Source organism: Macaca fascicularis, chromosome 14 (genome assembly GCF_037993035.2).
Source record: "Macaca fascicularis isolate 582-1 chromosome 14, T2T-MFA8v1.1".
NCBI classification, from domain to species: domain Eukaryota; kingdom Metazoa; phylum Chordata; class Mammalia; order Primates; family Cercopithecidae; genus Macaca; species Macaca fascicularis.
Genome location: NC_088388.1, coordinates 57146365 through 57162256, shown reverse-complemented (window position 1 = coordinate 57162256; position 15892 = coordinate 57146365). Strand labels below are relative to the sequence as shown.

Sequence of the window (15892 nt, the reverse complement as noted above, 5' to 3'; positions counted from 1 at the left end):
AGGCAACTAGAAGCTGGGGTCCAAGCTCTGATCCCAACAGAGCAATAGCATCCACTGGAGGAGCCTGATGCTCCTCTGCTAGTTCCAACCTGTAGACCCAAAGCGGGACAGAGCTTCACTGTTCATCCAGGCAATTGCCCACCACGCAGATGATGACATGGAGGCCCAAAGACAGGGAGGAGCTTAGCTAAAATCACATGGCCCTTGTATAACATAGGTGATACTGTGAACCACTAAGCAGTCCCTAATTACCTCTGTAGCCACAGGTAAGATTCTCTACCTCCCTATGCCTCTGTCAGACGCTAAGCAATGAGAAAAAACACTCTAGTTGTATCCTCTGGCAGGCTGGACATCCTCACTAACAGTTCTGCCCTCCCACCCCTGGGCAGCCCCAGTCTACTTAGCACCAGCTAAGGCCCCCACCACACAGCCCCTGAAGGCATCCTCCAACCCACCACTCAGAGCAGCACCACCTTCAAGAAACATGTTGCACCCCATCCCCAAATACCCAGTCCCTGCTAGAAAGACAAATTTTTATCCAAGTTACCCCTAAAGTGACTACTGCTTCTGCCCCAGCTGCCAGCAGGCTTACCGGTGGCCCTGATGCCGTGATTAGAGCAACACCTGGGATAGAAGTCAGAGGAGCGACAGGTGAGACCACCACAGGTCCAGAGGATGGTGCTTACCAAGCGCCCAGGAACACCCACCCTGCATGCTGTAGCCAGCCGGGCTGCAAGGCCTAAGCCTCCGGGAATGGATACTGGATAGGGTAAGGGGAGCAGCCTGGATCCTCTCCTTTCTCTGACGCATCCTCAGCCGGGGCTGCATTTCTCTAGCTCACCTGAGATACTCCTGCAGGAAAGAGCTTGGTTGACTCCTCCTGTTTCTGTTTATCTTGAAGGCTCTGCAGCAATTTTCCCAAACTGAACAGCAAGAGGGAGACCTCAAAGAGGCGACTCTTTTCCTAGCTGCATCTCCTTCCTAATCCTCTGGGTGCCTTGGAATAGAAGCTCAGAAGGAAGAAAACGACATTTTCAACTTTCAGGAACTAGCTCTGTCGCTCTCTGCACAGCTCGGGAGACAGCACTCTCAGCCTTTTAGGACTCCATCCAAAAATCCTTCAGCCCTCCATGTTCCCCAAAATGACAGTGCTCATGTGTGGCTGGAACCTGCCCCGATCCGGCAGCTCATTTAAATAGAGCTCATCACAACAACAGTGTTGGTGGAGAAGTGAGTAGCTGCAGGGCTCTGGGGACCCCCTGTTTATACGTAGGAAGAATGATGCAATCTGGGTATCAAAATAGCAATCCAGAATGGAATAACAGGCTCACGCAGCAGCGGTGCCTGCACAGCCAGAGCTCAAGTTGACACACTCTGTCAGCCCCACACTGCTGCAGCACGCAGATGCCAGGCACACACTCTCACCGCATCATTTTAAAAAACAGCAGGAGCCCAAGATATCCCTCCATGCCCCCGGCACTGAAGGAGGGTGTGGGGGGGCCTTCAACAGACATTGAAATCTGTCTCCTACATACTCACCTGCTCCTGCCACTTCACCTGAAGTCCTTATCCTGTGACGTCACAGTCAGTTGCCATAGTGACCAATTGTCCGTCACAAGCAGAGGATTAGGACTTCGGATGGAGAAGACACACATTTATGATGCAAAAAGGTCATGGGGGTTCTCCCTTGGCAGCTAACTCTACCCACCAGGAAGATCCAGTCACACACAAGCAGAGAGGAAAAAAGGGAAGGATGAACAGGGTTGACTGGAGGAGACATTAGGATGGGGCAAGGCTACAAGTACAGCACAATTTCAAAAGCACAGAGCAACCAGATGAGGGGGAGTGGCAGGGATATGCTTGGAAAGACTGGCAGGAGAGTAAGCTCCTGAAGGAAACTGAATGCTAAGCTCAAGAGCTTGACCTTCATCCTAAAATAAAAGGCAGCCCAAAAAGCTTCTGGAGAGTGACTGAGCTGGGCTTTATGATTATCTTGATGGACTGGACACAGGGAGGTCAGGGTAGTTGAGCATTAATGGGACCCTAAATGAGGGTAGAAATGGAAAAAAGCAACAGAAGACTCATTTCAAAGAGAACTGACAGGACATAAGCAAATTAGGATGTTGGGGCTAGTGGTAGTGTGTGAAGAACAAAGAGTCAAGTGGAGGGCTGTCATGAACAGAGGTAGGTAACAGGAGGAAGAGAGCAGTGGCCAAATCCCATGTTATCTATGCCTTCCTTTCTCTGGCATCCTTGCCCTTTTTTTTTTTTTTTTTTTTTTTTTTTTGAGGCGGAGTCTTCACTCTGTCGCCCAGGCTGGAGTGCCGTGGCACCATCTCGGCTCACTGCAAGCTCCGCCTCCCGGGTTCTGGCCATTCTCCTGCCTCAGCCTCCGAGTAGCTGGGACTATAGGCGCCCGCCACCGCGCCCGGCTAATTTTTTGTATTTTAGTAGAGACGGGGTTTCACCGTGTTAGCCAGGATGGTCTCGATCTCCTGACCTCGTGATCCGCCCGCCTCGGCCTCCCAAAGTGCAGGGATTACAGGCGTGAGCCACCGCGCCCGGCCTCCTTGCCCTCTTAAGATCAGGCTTCATTCTGCCTTGCCTGGACCAGTGATGCCCAAATCTGGAGAGCTTGTTAGAAATTCTGAATCTACCAAACCCAAATCTTTTGTGTGTGGATGTGGGACTGGGAATCTGTATTTTTAGCAAGCATCACAAACAATTCTTAGGCATTCAGACCAGCACTGGTTCAAAGCCCAGCAATCAGGAACCAATGGCCTGGACAACTGCAGTAGTACAGCAGGTCTTCCTGTATCCAGTCCTATCTCCTCCAGTCGTTCTTCTCACTGGGCCAGTATGAATTTGTTTTTTTCTTGTTTGTTTGTCTTTGGTTTTTTTTGTTTATTTTGAGACAGCGTTTCATTCTGCCACTCGGGCTGGAGTGTGGTGGCATGATTATGGCTCACTGCAGCCTCAGCCTCCCAAGCAGCTGGGACTACAGGTGTGCACCCAGCTAATTTATTTTTCATTTTCTATTTTTTGTAGAGACAGGGCCTTACTCTGTTGCCCAGGCTGGTTTTGAACTCCTGACCTCAAGAGATCCTCCCCTCTTGGCCTCCTCAAGTGCTAAGTATCCATTTTAAACTGCAAGCAACTGGAAGCCTTTGGGTAGCTAGAAGTGCAGTCCCGGAGTCAGAGGGAGTGATCAGGGTCAAAGCTAGAGCATAACCACAGTGGCAATAAGTGAAGTGAGGTCAGGAAAAATATCACTATTGGAAAGAATAGGGAATAAGCTGAGGTCAGGCAGGTATCCAGGGACTGTGAGGAAGAGCCAGACAGCCAATCTGAGCCAAGAGTCAGAATCTGGCTATGAAAGCCAGGTGACTGGCTGGGGCTGGAGATGGATGCATGATCCATAGCCTTCAGAGCCCATGCTCCTAGGAACCACCTGGCTGTGAAACAGGCTTTCTGTGCCAAGAAAGTACCCACAGTATAATGCAAAAAGTACAGGTAGGATGAAGTCTGGGCTCATTTCATTTGATAGACCCTCACTGACCCAGGTAGCACCTCTGTCTATTTTCATCCCAAATCTTAGTCAGTGCAAAAACTGATGCACTGACATGCTCCATGCTAAGCCACTGATCCCTTTTCCAGCTGGGCCTGGAGAGAGAGACAGAGTTGGGGAACCAAGGGCAGCATCCTATTCTGGGTATGTAGTTTCTACTGGCCCTCAAGTCCAGGAAAGCCCTGGACTGTCAGGCAAGGGAGTTGGGTTTTTTTCCTGGCTCTGCAAGTGACCGATCATGTGGTTTTCAGCAGGATCCTAGCCCTTCCTGGACTCCTGATGCTTCATCTATGCAGTGAGGGGTTGGAGTTTAAGGGCCTTCCCTGCCTCCTGGCCTCCACAGCACTCAACCTTAACTGCTCCCCCTTAAATCAGAAAGTTCCAGCAGACAAGAGGCCCCTCGAAGATCTCATCCATCCATCACAGCCATCTCGAGCTCCCTCCCTCAGCAAATCTGTTCCCTCAGCAAATCTAGTTCCAAGCAGCACTGGCAGCAGCAAGCACCTCCCTCAAAACACAGCCTGCCTCCTTTCCATTACTGGGGGAATTGCTCTCCCAGTAATGGGTCCTGTTCTGGAGTGCCAGTGCTACTCCCAGGGCCCTAGAGAGCTAATTAAGGTAAGGAAACTGTTCATGAACTAAAAAGCCACTCCACTGATAGGGCTCCGGGCTTCAGCTTCTATACCTGCTGCACACCCAGCTCAGTAGACTGCCCTCCACCTGGGAGACTTGAGTCACTGCCCACAACAGACCTCAAAAGGCTGGACACACTGCAGCACCTGGAATGAGCAAAGAATAGTCACCCACCTCCCAGGCTCCTATAGCTGAGATCTCACCCCCTGCCTCCCATTCCCACCCAAGACCATCAGAGCCCCTCCAGCTGAGCTGCTCATTAAAATAAGCATCATTTCCCTCTCTGACTCTAAGGTTGTAGCATCTTGCATCAGTTCCCTCTCTTTGGATATTCCTAAAGTCCCAAGGCCTGTCCAACGAGGGACCATGATTGCTCCTCCTTTCAGCATTAGTAGTGTTTGGGGGATGCTGTCACCCTTCACTAGCTTCAAGAAGCATGGGGCTACAGTAGTAATTTGGTGTTGTTAAATCTCATTAGGTCTAGCCCTGAAAGCCAGAAAGGGCCTAGGATTGCCCAGTCTATTAGTGCTAGAGTCCAGGTGAGCTCTAGGGTCTGTGACTTCCAGCTACATCCCCAACTTTGAAAATGGGAAAAATAAGATACTAAACAAGTAGATTCTGGAATCTGCATCTCAGTATCAAAGTCTTCCAGCCATGATTTGTCTTTTAATTGATTTGAAGAGAAAAAATAAGTACTGTTCCTTTTCCTCGCATGGGGAAGGAAATATCCAATTAATTCCCTCTTCCCTTTCCTAAAATGACAAATAAAACCACAGCAACCCTGAGAACCCTGAAGACAGAGCCAGCATATGGTAAGAGTTAGTTTCAGGGATGTTAGCTCCCTTCAGAGCTTACTACATTTACTTAAAGTATCATTTTGGTACTCAATGGCCAACTTTCCAGATAGAATTTGACCTGGGACCATTTTTAATTAGCCACAAAAGCAAATAGCCCCAAGTACATATTCTCATTGACTGAGAAAATCCAATTTCAATAGCTGGCATTTCTGTACCCAGCCATCGCACTGCATGGCTAAGCCACTGTATTCTCACCACACTCCTAACTTTGCTCTGGTCTCCATCATTAGCTTTTGAAGATCTTGCCCAGCTGGTCTCCTCAGTGCCTGAGAGGTGATGCAGACCCATTTTTCTAGTTGCTGGGGAGAATCTCAACTCAGCTGTGGCTGTATTAATTAAAGATTTGCGCTTGATCCAGCAATTCAAATACTGAGTATACAGTAGTCCCCCCTTATTCATGGAGGGTACATTCCAAGATGCCTGAAACAGTGAATAGTACCAAACCCTATATACACAATATTTTTCCTGTGCATACATAGCTATGATAAAGTTTACTTTGTAAATTAGGCAAAGTAAGAGATTAACAATAACTAATAATAAAATAGAACAATTATAAGAATATACTGTAATAAAAGCAACATGAATGCAGCCTCTGTGCTCGCTCGCTCTCTCTCTGTCTTTCCCCCTCCACCCCCCACAAAATCTCTTAATATTTTCAGGCCGTGAGTAACTAAAAACTTGAAAAGCAAAACCTTGGATGCAGGGGGACTACTGTATTTCCAAAGAAAATGAAATCAGCATGTCAGAGACATACCTGCACTCCCATGTTCATAGCTGTATTATTCACAATAGCTAGGACAGGGAATCAACCTGTGTCTACTGATGAATGGATAAAGAAAATGTGATATATATATATACACACTATACTATTCAACCAGTAAAAAAAAAAAAAGAAGAGGAAAACCTGTCATTTGTGACAACATGGTTGTATCTACAGCACATTGTAAGTGAAATAAGCCAGGCACAGAAAGACAAATACTGTATAAGCTCACTCATGTGGAATCTAAAAAAACTGATCTCATAAAAGTGGACAGTATAAAAGCAGCTACCAGGGTCTAGAGTCGTTGGCAGGGGGCAAGGGTAGTTAGGGAGATGTTGGTCAAAGGATACAAAAATCCAAGTTAGATAGCAGGAATAAGTTCAAGAGATTAATTGTACTGCATGATAAGTGTGGTTAATAATATATTGTATGCTTGAAAGATGCCAGGAGAATGGATGTAAAGTGTTCTCACCACCAAAATGATAATTATGTGAGGTGATGTGTATGTTAACTGGCTAGATTTAGTCATTCTGCAATGTATTTATACTTCAAAACATCATGTTGTACACTGTAAATACATAGTTTTACATGTCAGTTAAAAACTTTTTTAATTAAAAAATATTTATATTTGCTGGCTCAGGCTGCAGAGTTTGTTCTTTCTTCAAAGATTCTCCATGAATCTCCTCATCAGTTTGGTATTCTAACTGAGTGTGGACTCTCCCCCTGAGCAAAGTGCCACGATGTTGATCACAAGCTTTGAAGACAGGTGAACCTGAATTTGACCTTACCAGGCAGTAGTTGTTAATAAATATCCCAAGTAGTTGTCTATAAGTATCCTATCCCCATATTTTTCATCTATAAAATGGGAGTACTAATACCCCCTTTATAAGGCTGCTATGGAGTTTACAAAAGATAATGCCTCTACAGTGTCTGCCAACCAGTTAAGTGCTTGATAAATGTGTTTTGTACCTCCCACTTGAAGGACAAAAAGGGACTGTATCACAAGTGAAAAAAGCCTTCTACCCAGGCTTTATTAATTAAGTCATTTATTCAATAAATATTCACTTAAGACCTCCTCTCCTGCATCATGTTCTGTGTTGGGTTGCAGGGTTACAGACCTGAAAGGCACCATCTGGATGAATAGGAAGATGCCTACCTCATGCTATCCCCTCAGTTCCAAGCCCCAGAGCAGGAGTACAGGCCTGGGGAGGAACTAGAGCCAAAAACCAGATCGACAGACCCTGAGCCCAGGCACAGCCCTTCTTCCATTCAACATAGCAACTGCTCGGCTCTGCCCAGGAAGCAGGAGAAACAGGTTTACAGAAATGAACTTGGCCCCATGCAGTGTGGCTCCATGCGGTTGGAGGCATTGAAGCTAGGAAACTGTTTATTCCTCAGCCTCTATCCGCCTCCCCTGCCATCCCTCTACCGGCTCCCACATTTTACTTTAAAAAAAAAAAAAAAAAAATACAGATTTCTGCCCAGATTCACAGAAAGAGGATAAACTTTCCGGAAAGCCCGTGTTCCTACTCTGCTGGACAAAGTGACTTTACTAAAAACTCTCTCCAAACATGGCTTCTCAAACTACAGACCAGAAATCTAAGTTCAGGTATTGGGTATTTCACTAGGCTAGCCAGAGATAGGTGACAGCTCTGCCTTTCATCAGACAGCTGATTTGGGAGCCATTCTTTTGATCCTTCAGAAAATATTCAGTGGGCAACTGATATCTGCCAGTCCTAGTACATGGAGAACTTACCAGAGTTATTGATCCTTTACTTGAACTTTAAACAATCTGCTCCTCACTGTATTATTATCACCTGTTTATCTGGCTGTCATTCATAGACTATGAGCTCCTTGAAGTCAAGGGCTCTGTCTTTTCTTTTTTTTTTTTATTTTTATTTTTTTTTTTTTTTTTGAGACGGAGTCTCGCTGCGTCGCCCAGGCTGGAGTGCAGTGGCCTGATCTCAGCTCACTGCAAGCTCCGCCTCCTGGGTTCAAGCCATTCTCCTGCCTCAGCCTACCGCGTAGCTGGGACTACAGGCGCCCGCCACCACGCCCGGCTAATTTTTTGTATTTTTTAGTAGACACGGGGTTTCACTGGGTTAGCCAGGATGGTCTCGATCTCCTGACCTCATGATCCGCCCGTCTCGGCCTCCCAAAGTGCTGGGATTACAGGCTTGAGCCACCGCGCCCGGCGGGCTCTGTCTTTTCATCTCTGTACCCTAAATGCCATACAGCCTGGCACATAGTAGTCAATAAATATCCATGAGGGAGAGACAGACATACAAACCAACAAATACCACACCACATAGGGTCCTCTTAATAGTTCCAAGTAATAAAGAGGAAGTTAGGCCAGACGCGGTGGCTCACACCTGTAATCCCAGCACTTTGGGAGGCCGAGGCGGGCAGATCATTAATCAGGAGATCGAGATCATCCTGGCTAACACGGTGAAACCCTGTCTCTACTAAAAAATACAAAAAAATTAGCCAGGTGTGGTGGCGGGCGCCTGTAGTCCCAGCTACTCGGGAGGCTGAGGCAGGAGAAAGGCATGAACCCGGGAGGCAGAGCTTGCAGTGAGCCAAGATCTCACCACTGCACTCCAGCCTGGATAACAGAGCAAGACTCCGTCTCAAAAAAATAAAAAAAGAGGAAGTTTATTCAACTTTTTACCCATAAATGCAAATGTGGAAGGTAACCATGGCCTAGCCAGACCATCAGACCTACTAAAGAATATAAGAAGCCAGACACAGTGGCTCACTCCTGTAATCCCCGCACTTGGGGAGGCTGAGGTGGGCGGATCACCAGAGGTCAGGAGTTCCAGACCAGCCTGGCCAATATGGCGAAATCCCGTCTTTACTAAAAATAAAAAAAATTAGCTGGGCATGGTGGTTGGCACCTGTAATTCTAGCTACTCGGGAGGCTGAGGGAGGAGAATTGCTCGAACCCGGGAGGCGGAGGTTCCAGTGAGCCAAGATCACGCCATTGCCCTCCAATCTGGGCAACAAGAGCAAAACTCCGCCTCCAAAAAAAAAAAAAAAAAAAAAAAGAAAGGAATATAAGATGCCACATAGTACACATATTATATGAGAAACTGCCTCTCTGGTTCCAAATTAAGCATGTTTCCATCTAACAGGCTTTTTTCCCCTATTTACATCTTCTTAAGTTCTAATAACAGCATTTTTTTTAACATTTCTTACTTTCTATAAATGAGGCATAGTACAGAAGGCTTTATGTATATGTCCTCATATAATCTTCACAACAGTCCTATGAGTTAGTAACTATCACCATTAACCTCATTTTACAGGCAAAAAAAAAAACCTCTTGGTTTTTACACAACTAGTAATGGCAGGCAGATCAGGAATGACACTCAGATGGCCAAATATACTGACACCAAAGCTTTTGGTTTTTATTCTTCATTGCAATTAGAATAACTCGGCAACAAATATTATGATCCAGGTAACTGTCATATATATAAAGAGAGACAGATGGAGTCTCACTCTGTCGCCCAGGCTGGAGTGTAGTGGTGCGATTTCAGCTCACTGCAACCTCCACTTCCTGGGTTCAAGTGGTTCTCCTGCCTGAGCCTCCCGAGTAGCTAGTGTCTGCCACCACTGGCACCTGCCATCAAACTCAGCAACTTTTTTTTTGTATTTTTAGTAGAGACAGGGTTTCGCCATGTTAGCCAGGCTGGTCTTGAACTCCTGACCTCAGGTGATCCACCTGCCTTGGCCTCTCAAAGTGCTGGGATTACAGGCGTGAGCCACCACAGCACCCAGCCTATATATATTAATTTAATGTTCTCCTTTTAGAGTCACACAGCCTTGACACATGCATAATTCGTTCACGTTAAAAACCTTAAGTGAGATCAAAGACCTGAACTTAAGAGCTAAAACTATAAAACTCCTAGAAGAAAACAAAGGGGAAAATATTTGTGACATTGGATTTGGCAATGATTTCTTGAATGTGACACCAAAAGCACAGACAACAACAATAAAAAACATAGATAAGTTGGACTTCATGAAAATTTAAAACTTTGTGCATCCCAGGACACTATCAACAGAATGAAAAAGCAACTCACGGAATGGGAGAAAATATTTGCAAATCATATATCTAATAAGAGATAGGTATCCAGAATGTGTAAGGAACTTCTACAATTCGACAATAACAAATGATAACCCCATTAAAAAAATGGGCAAACTGAAACTCTATACCCATCAAACGACAACTCCCCATTCCCCCAGTCCCTAGAAATCACCTTTCTAGTTTCTATCTCTATGAAGCTAATATCTCTAAATATCTAAATATCTCACGTAACTACTCTAAATATCTCACGTAACTGGAATCATACAGTACTTGCCCTTTTATAACAGGCTTACCTCATTTAGCATAATGTCCTAAAGCTTCATCCATGTTGTAGCATGTGTCAGAACTTCCTTCCTTATTAAAGCTGAATAATATTCCACTATATGTACATACTACATTTTGTTTATCCATTCATTTGTTGATTAACACTTGGGTTACTTCTACCTTTTGGCTATTGCAAATAATGCTGCTAGAAACATGAGTGTACAAATATCTCTTCAAGTCCCTACTTTAAATTCTTTTAAGCATATATCCAAAAGTGGAATTACTGGATCATATGATAATTTGATTTTTAATTTTCTGTGGAACTACCATATTTTCCACAGCAGCCACACTGTATTATATTCCCTCCAACAGTGCACAAGTATTCCAATTTCTCTACATTCTTGTCAACATCTATTATTTTCTGCGATTTTTTTTGGTTTGTTTGATAGCCATCCTAATAGGCATGAGGTGGTTTCTCATCATGGTTTTGATTTGCATTTCCCTAGTGATTAGTGATGTTGAGTATTTTTTCTTGGGCTTATTGGTTATTTGTACTTCATCTTTGGAGAAATGTATATTCAAATCTTTTGCCCATTTTAAAATCAGGGCTTTTTTTTTTTTATTGTTGAGTTGTAGGAGTTCTTTTTATATTATAGATATTAACCCAACAATGCTGGAACCTTTTTTTCATGGCTTAAAACATCAGAAGTTTATTACTTTCAGTGATTCACGGGTTGACTGAGTAGTTCTTGGGCTTCAGTGATGTCATCTGGGATATGGCCCAGTCCAAAACAGCCTCACTCATGGCTAGCAACTGGTATTGGTTGTCAGGCAGAAACCTCAGTTCTACTCTCCATGTGACTGCTTGGGCTTACTCACAGCATGGAGACTGGATTCCAAGATGGCATATTCCAACCAGCAAACTTAGACATTGCAGATCTCCTGAGGCCCAGCTTTTGAAGTTACACAGCAATATTTCTGCCACATTCCAGTGGTTAAAGTAAGTCATAGGACCAATACAGATTCAGGGGAAACAGAAATAGACTTCACCTCTTGGTGGGATGGGTGGCAGAAAAGTATTGTGACTATCTTTAAATCCCTATAGTCAGGAAGGGCACCATCACCAAAGCTAGCAAAAGGTGCCACCACTGCTGCAGAGGCCCAATGTCATTTGGTCCAAAGCACAGACTGCCTTATGTTGATGTATTGAGACTGCCATCTCTTATTGCTGCTAATACCAACAGTGCTATTTACCATTACTGAAGAATTATGGTAAAGTCACAGGCACCATCCTTCATACTGTCAATACTGCTGAAATCAATGGTACCGAATACCTTGCATCCTCATTGTCCAACATGATTTTAACAAAACTCCTTTAGGACCATGTGCAGTGGCTCACGCCTGTAATCCCAGCACTTTGGGAGGCCGAGGCAGGCAGGTCACTTGAGGTCAGGAGTTCAAAACCAGCCTGGCCAACATGGTGAAACCCTGTCTCTACTAAAAATACAAAAATTAGCTGGGTGTGGTGGCACGTGCCTGTAGTCCCAGCTATTTGGGAGGCTGAGGCAGAAGAATCACTTGACCTCAGGAGGCAGAGGCTGCAGTGAGCCGAGATCGCACCACTGCACTCCAGCCTGGGCGACAGAGCGAGACACTGTCTCAAAAAACAAAAAAACAAAAAAACAAAACAAACAAACAAAAAAAACCCTCTTTTTGGGATTTTATTCATAGCCCCCAATGGCAGCCACCTATCACTCAGGCGCCAGGTCTGTCCAAGGGCTGTGGGGCCAGGATCAAAGATTGTTAAGTAACACAGCATGAAGCCTGAGGCACTAACATAGAAATCAACCCTCTCCTCTGCCCTTCGGCACTGGAACTGAACCAAACCTGACCACCTCATTTGTTTCTTTTAAGTTTTATTTTAGGTTCAGGGGTACATACTTAGGTTTGTTATATAGGTACATTGTGTGTCATGGGGGGTTTGGTGTATAGATTATTTCATCACCCAGGTAATAATCACAGTACCTGATGGGTAGTTTTTTGTTTTGTCTTGTTTTGATTTTTTTTTTTTTTTTTTTTTTTGAGACAAAGTCTCACTCTGTCACCCAGGCTGGCATGCAGTGGTGTGATCTTGGCTCATTGCAACTTCCACCTCCTGGGTTCAAGTGATTCTCATGCCTCAGCCTCCCAAGTAGCTGGGACTATAGGCACGTGCCACCATGTCCAGCTAATTTTTGCATTTTTAGTACAGACGGGGTTTCACCATGTTGCCCAGGCTGGTCTCGAACTCCTGACCTCAGATGATCTGCCCACCTCAGCCTCCCAAAGTGCTAGGATTATAGGCATGAGCCACCGCACAAGGCCTGATATGTAGTTTTTTGACCCTCACTCTCCTCCCACCCTCCACCCTCAAGTAGGTCCCAGTATCTGCTATCCCCATCTCTGTGTCCATATGTACTCAATCTTCAGTTCCCACTTATAAGTGAGAACATGAAGTATTTGGTTTTCTATAATGCTGGAACTTTTAAGATATATTTGTGATTCACCATATTTATACATTTAACTCACTGGATTTTCAAGAGTTCTTTAAGTAATTAGGAATGCCTATTTGCTAGATAACTGGAGTACTTACAAAGAATATAAATTACATTTTATTTTATAAAAGCCAATATTAACAAAATTTGTAAATAAGTTCACATATTAATCAAAGGCCCTTTAAATGGCATTGTTAAAATTTATGCCACTTATAAAGAGAATAAGATTTGTTAATTAAAATTAAGATTAAGGAAAAACTAAGTTTATGTTTAAAAATCATATATTAATGTAAAAAAATCAAAATAGATCATCTCTCTCCTGTACTCCAAACTCTCAGCAGACTCTGAGAGGCAAGATAGCTTGCACATGGGTTCAGAGGGCTTAAATATGTAGATAATCCAGACAACACTTTTTAAAACTTTATTATCACAATGAAACACTCGTTTTAAAAAATTATTGGACAGAACTCATGAAAATATGTGTGTGGACCAGCTTGAGAACATTTCACTAATTAAGAGTGTGGGCCAGGTGCGGTGGCTCACGCCTGTCATCCCAGCACTTTGGAAGTCCCCATTTTTAACTAGTGCTATAATGCCTCACAGAGAGCCTAGATTCATGTTTCAAATCACTTGGGAAATACTGCAGAGAACAAAACAAACAGAAAAGATCAACACAATATTTCTAAGTGTTGCTAACTTATTTGACTTTCTCACTGCATAATTTCATTCAATGGATACTCACTGTGCCTCTGTGACATGTCCTGTGCTAGAATAGTAAAATGAAGGCACGCGGTTCCCATCTCCAGTGACTGCACAGTTCCCAATGAGACTGTTTCCTAGGAAACGTGACATTCTGGAGCAAGACACAGGCTCCTCCCTGCTGGGCAGCAGCTTAAATACTGAATAGTTCACTAGTCAGTATGATTCTATTCAAAATCTGTTCCTGACTAATCCTAGGAGGCCAGTCATTCTCTCTCTGCCTTGGAGTTTTAGTGAGTCAGAACACCTCCTCTGCATCTGGGAAGGCAGCCAAACTTTGAATCAAAACCTTCCCAGGCTTCTTAGTCTGCCACCAATTTAAGGAAATCCCAAACATGAAAAGTTCCAGCTTACAAAACAGATATATTAGGCATCAAGAGGATTCGCTCTGTCTCACAGATTCCCCCAAAGATTGCTTTCAGCAATGAGTGTCCCTTGGGCATTTAAATTCTGATTCTTTCTACACCTGAAATTCAGTTCCTATGAAACAGGAAGAGACCTGTTATGTAGTGGGAAGTGAACTTGTGGTCCTTTGTACTTACCATCTGCAACAGTCTCATGAGCCTTGGCAATCTGCCCTAGCTCCTGTATCAAGCCCTGGAAGCAGTCCTTACAGAGCAAATGCTGGCAGGATAGGAGACGAGGGCCCACACCTGGCAGGTCGTGAGGGCACAATGACCAGGTCATTACCACGGCCTCAATCTGTCCACTCTTAGGGCAGGGTTTCTGGCCAACTAATGGCAGCCCCATAAAGCTCATGCCCATGTCCACAGCCATGCCTATGCCCAGAACCAGGGCTTTTCCACTGATATGCTAAGGTGAGAAGCAGCGTGTAGAGCGAGCCAGCTCCACTCCCTGTAAGTGAAGCACAAAGCAGAGTGATCTATTTCTTTTGGGCAGAAAAAAATCTTGTACAGGCCAGAGGGGCCTCGGAGAACAAGGCCTCAAAAGTCCAGGCCATGTTCCTCCCCAGAGCTGGAGGCTCATGCCTCAGCCACAGTTCCTCACCTGGGACCAAAAAGAGAGTCCAGCCATCTCTGCCGTGGAAAACAAAGTCTGGAGGTGTCTGCTTTTGTTTGAAGGCAAACAAACCCTTCAAAAGTGTCCCAGACCTGTGCCTCTCCTTATTGGTAGGCAAGCTTGACCTAAGTTTTAATTTTGGAAAAAGGAAGAAAACTGCATTATTGACAAGTTTATGACAGGCACTTTACATACTGTATTTCAAAGGGGTTAAGACACTTTTACAAATTAAATAAAACCAAGAGGGACAGGCTGAGGAAAGAGGCTTAGAGAGGTTGGGTCACGCACAAAAACAGATGGCAAATGGCAGAGTCCAAATTCAAATCCAAGTCAGTCTGTTTCGGGACTCCAGCCTTTTTTTTTTTTTTTTGAGACAGGGTCTCACTCTGTGGCCCAGGCTAGAGTGCAGTGGCACAGTCACAGCTCACTGCAGCCTTGACTTCCCCAGGCTCAAGTGATCCTCCCACTTCATCCCACCTCAGACTCACAGGTAACTGGGATGACAGGTGCATGCCACCACACGTGGCTAATTTTTTGTATTTTTAGTAGACAGAGTTTCACCACGTTGCCCAGGCTGGTCTCAAACTCCTGGACTCAAGTGATCTGCCTGCCTTGGCCTCCCAAAGTGCTGGAATTACAAGTGTGAGCCACCACACTTGGCCCATGCTCTTAATTAGTGAAATGTTCTCAAGCTGAGGTCCACACACATATTTTCATGAGTTCTGTCCTCTAATTTTTTAAAACGAGTGTTTCATTGTGATAATAAAGTTTTAAAAAGTATAGTCTGGATTATTTACATATCTACCACAATATGATTTTGGGGGTAGTGTTAAGAGCCTAGGATCTAGTACACACCAGGCAGTTTTACTTGTCTCAGGTTAATGAGCTGAGAGAGGAGCAGACTTAATACACAAATAATGTATTCTTGCCACTTGAAGTCTAAACGACATTGTGGCACAAAATGATGCATGTTTTACAGTGCTTGGAACAGAGAAAGGAAGTGAGAAAATTGAGCCATCATCATTGTGGCATATGTTTGCTGAACTTAGCTACAAGAGTGAGCACCACGTTTAAGTCTTAATGATAGTTTACTTTAGAAAAACATCAAGTACATGTGAAATTAATATTATTAATTTGATGACTTTATAGTTTTTTATAATTTATAAACTGTATTCAGTTTTATAGTTGTATAAAAACTAAAGGCCAAAGGAAGTTGTACCTAGTTTTATATTTGTACTTATTTAAGAAACAAAATACAAATCATTTAATTCAAATCTGGGTCTCGGTAATTATGCAAGTTTGAGAAAAATTTCACCCCAGTATGAAGTCTTTAGGAGACAAGCCTTCAGGAAGGAGGAAGGGTGATGGGGCTGGGAGAGGCCAGGTTGCCTGGGGTCCAGAAAGATGCCGCTA

General features: G+C 44.3%; 1 protein-coding gene across 5 annotated transcripts in view; it reads right to left on the bottom strand.

The window, feature by feature from the left end:
- Positions 1 to 15892, bottom strand: part of TRIM66 (tripartite motif containing 66) — a 64257-nt gene that overhangs the window by 41261 nt on the left and 7104 nt on the right. For 2 of the 5 annotated variants that reach the window (XM_045371465.2, XM_074014396.1), the window contains exon 1: positions 842 to 1575. The exons of 2 other annotated variants lie outside the window; for them this stretch is intronic. The gene's annotated coding sequence lies outside the window, so the exon portion shown is untranslated. Of the gene's footprint in view, positions 1 to 841; positions 1576 to 14467; positions 14599 to 15892 lie in introns of those variants that run through there. One more of the 5 variants, XM_065528589.2, reaches the window with a different exon arrangement.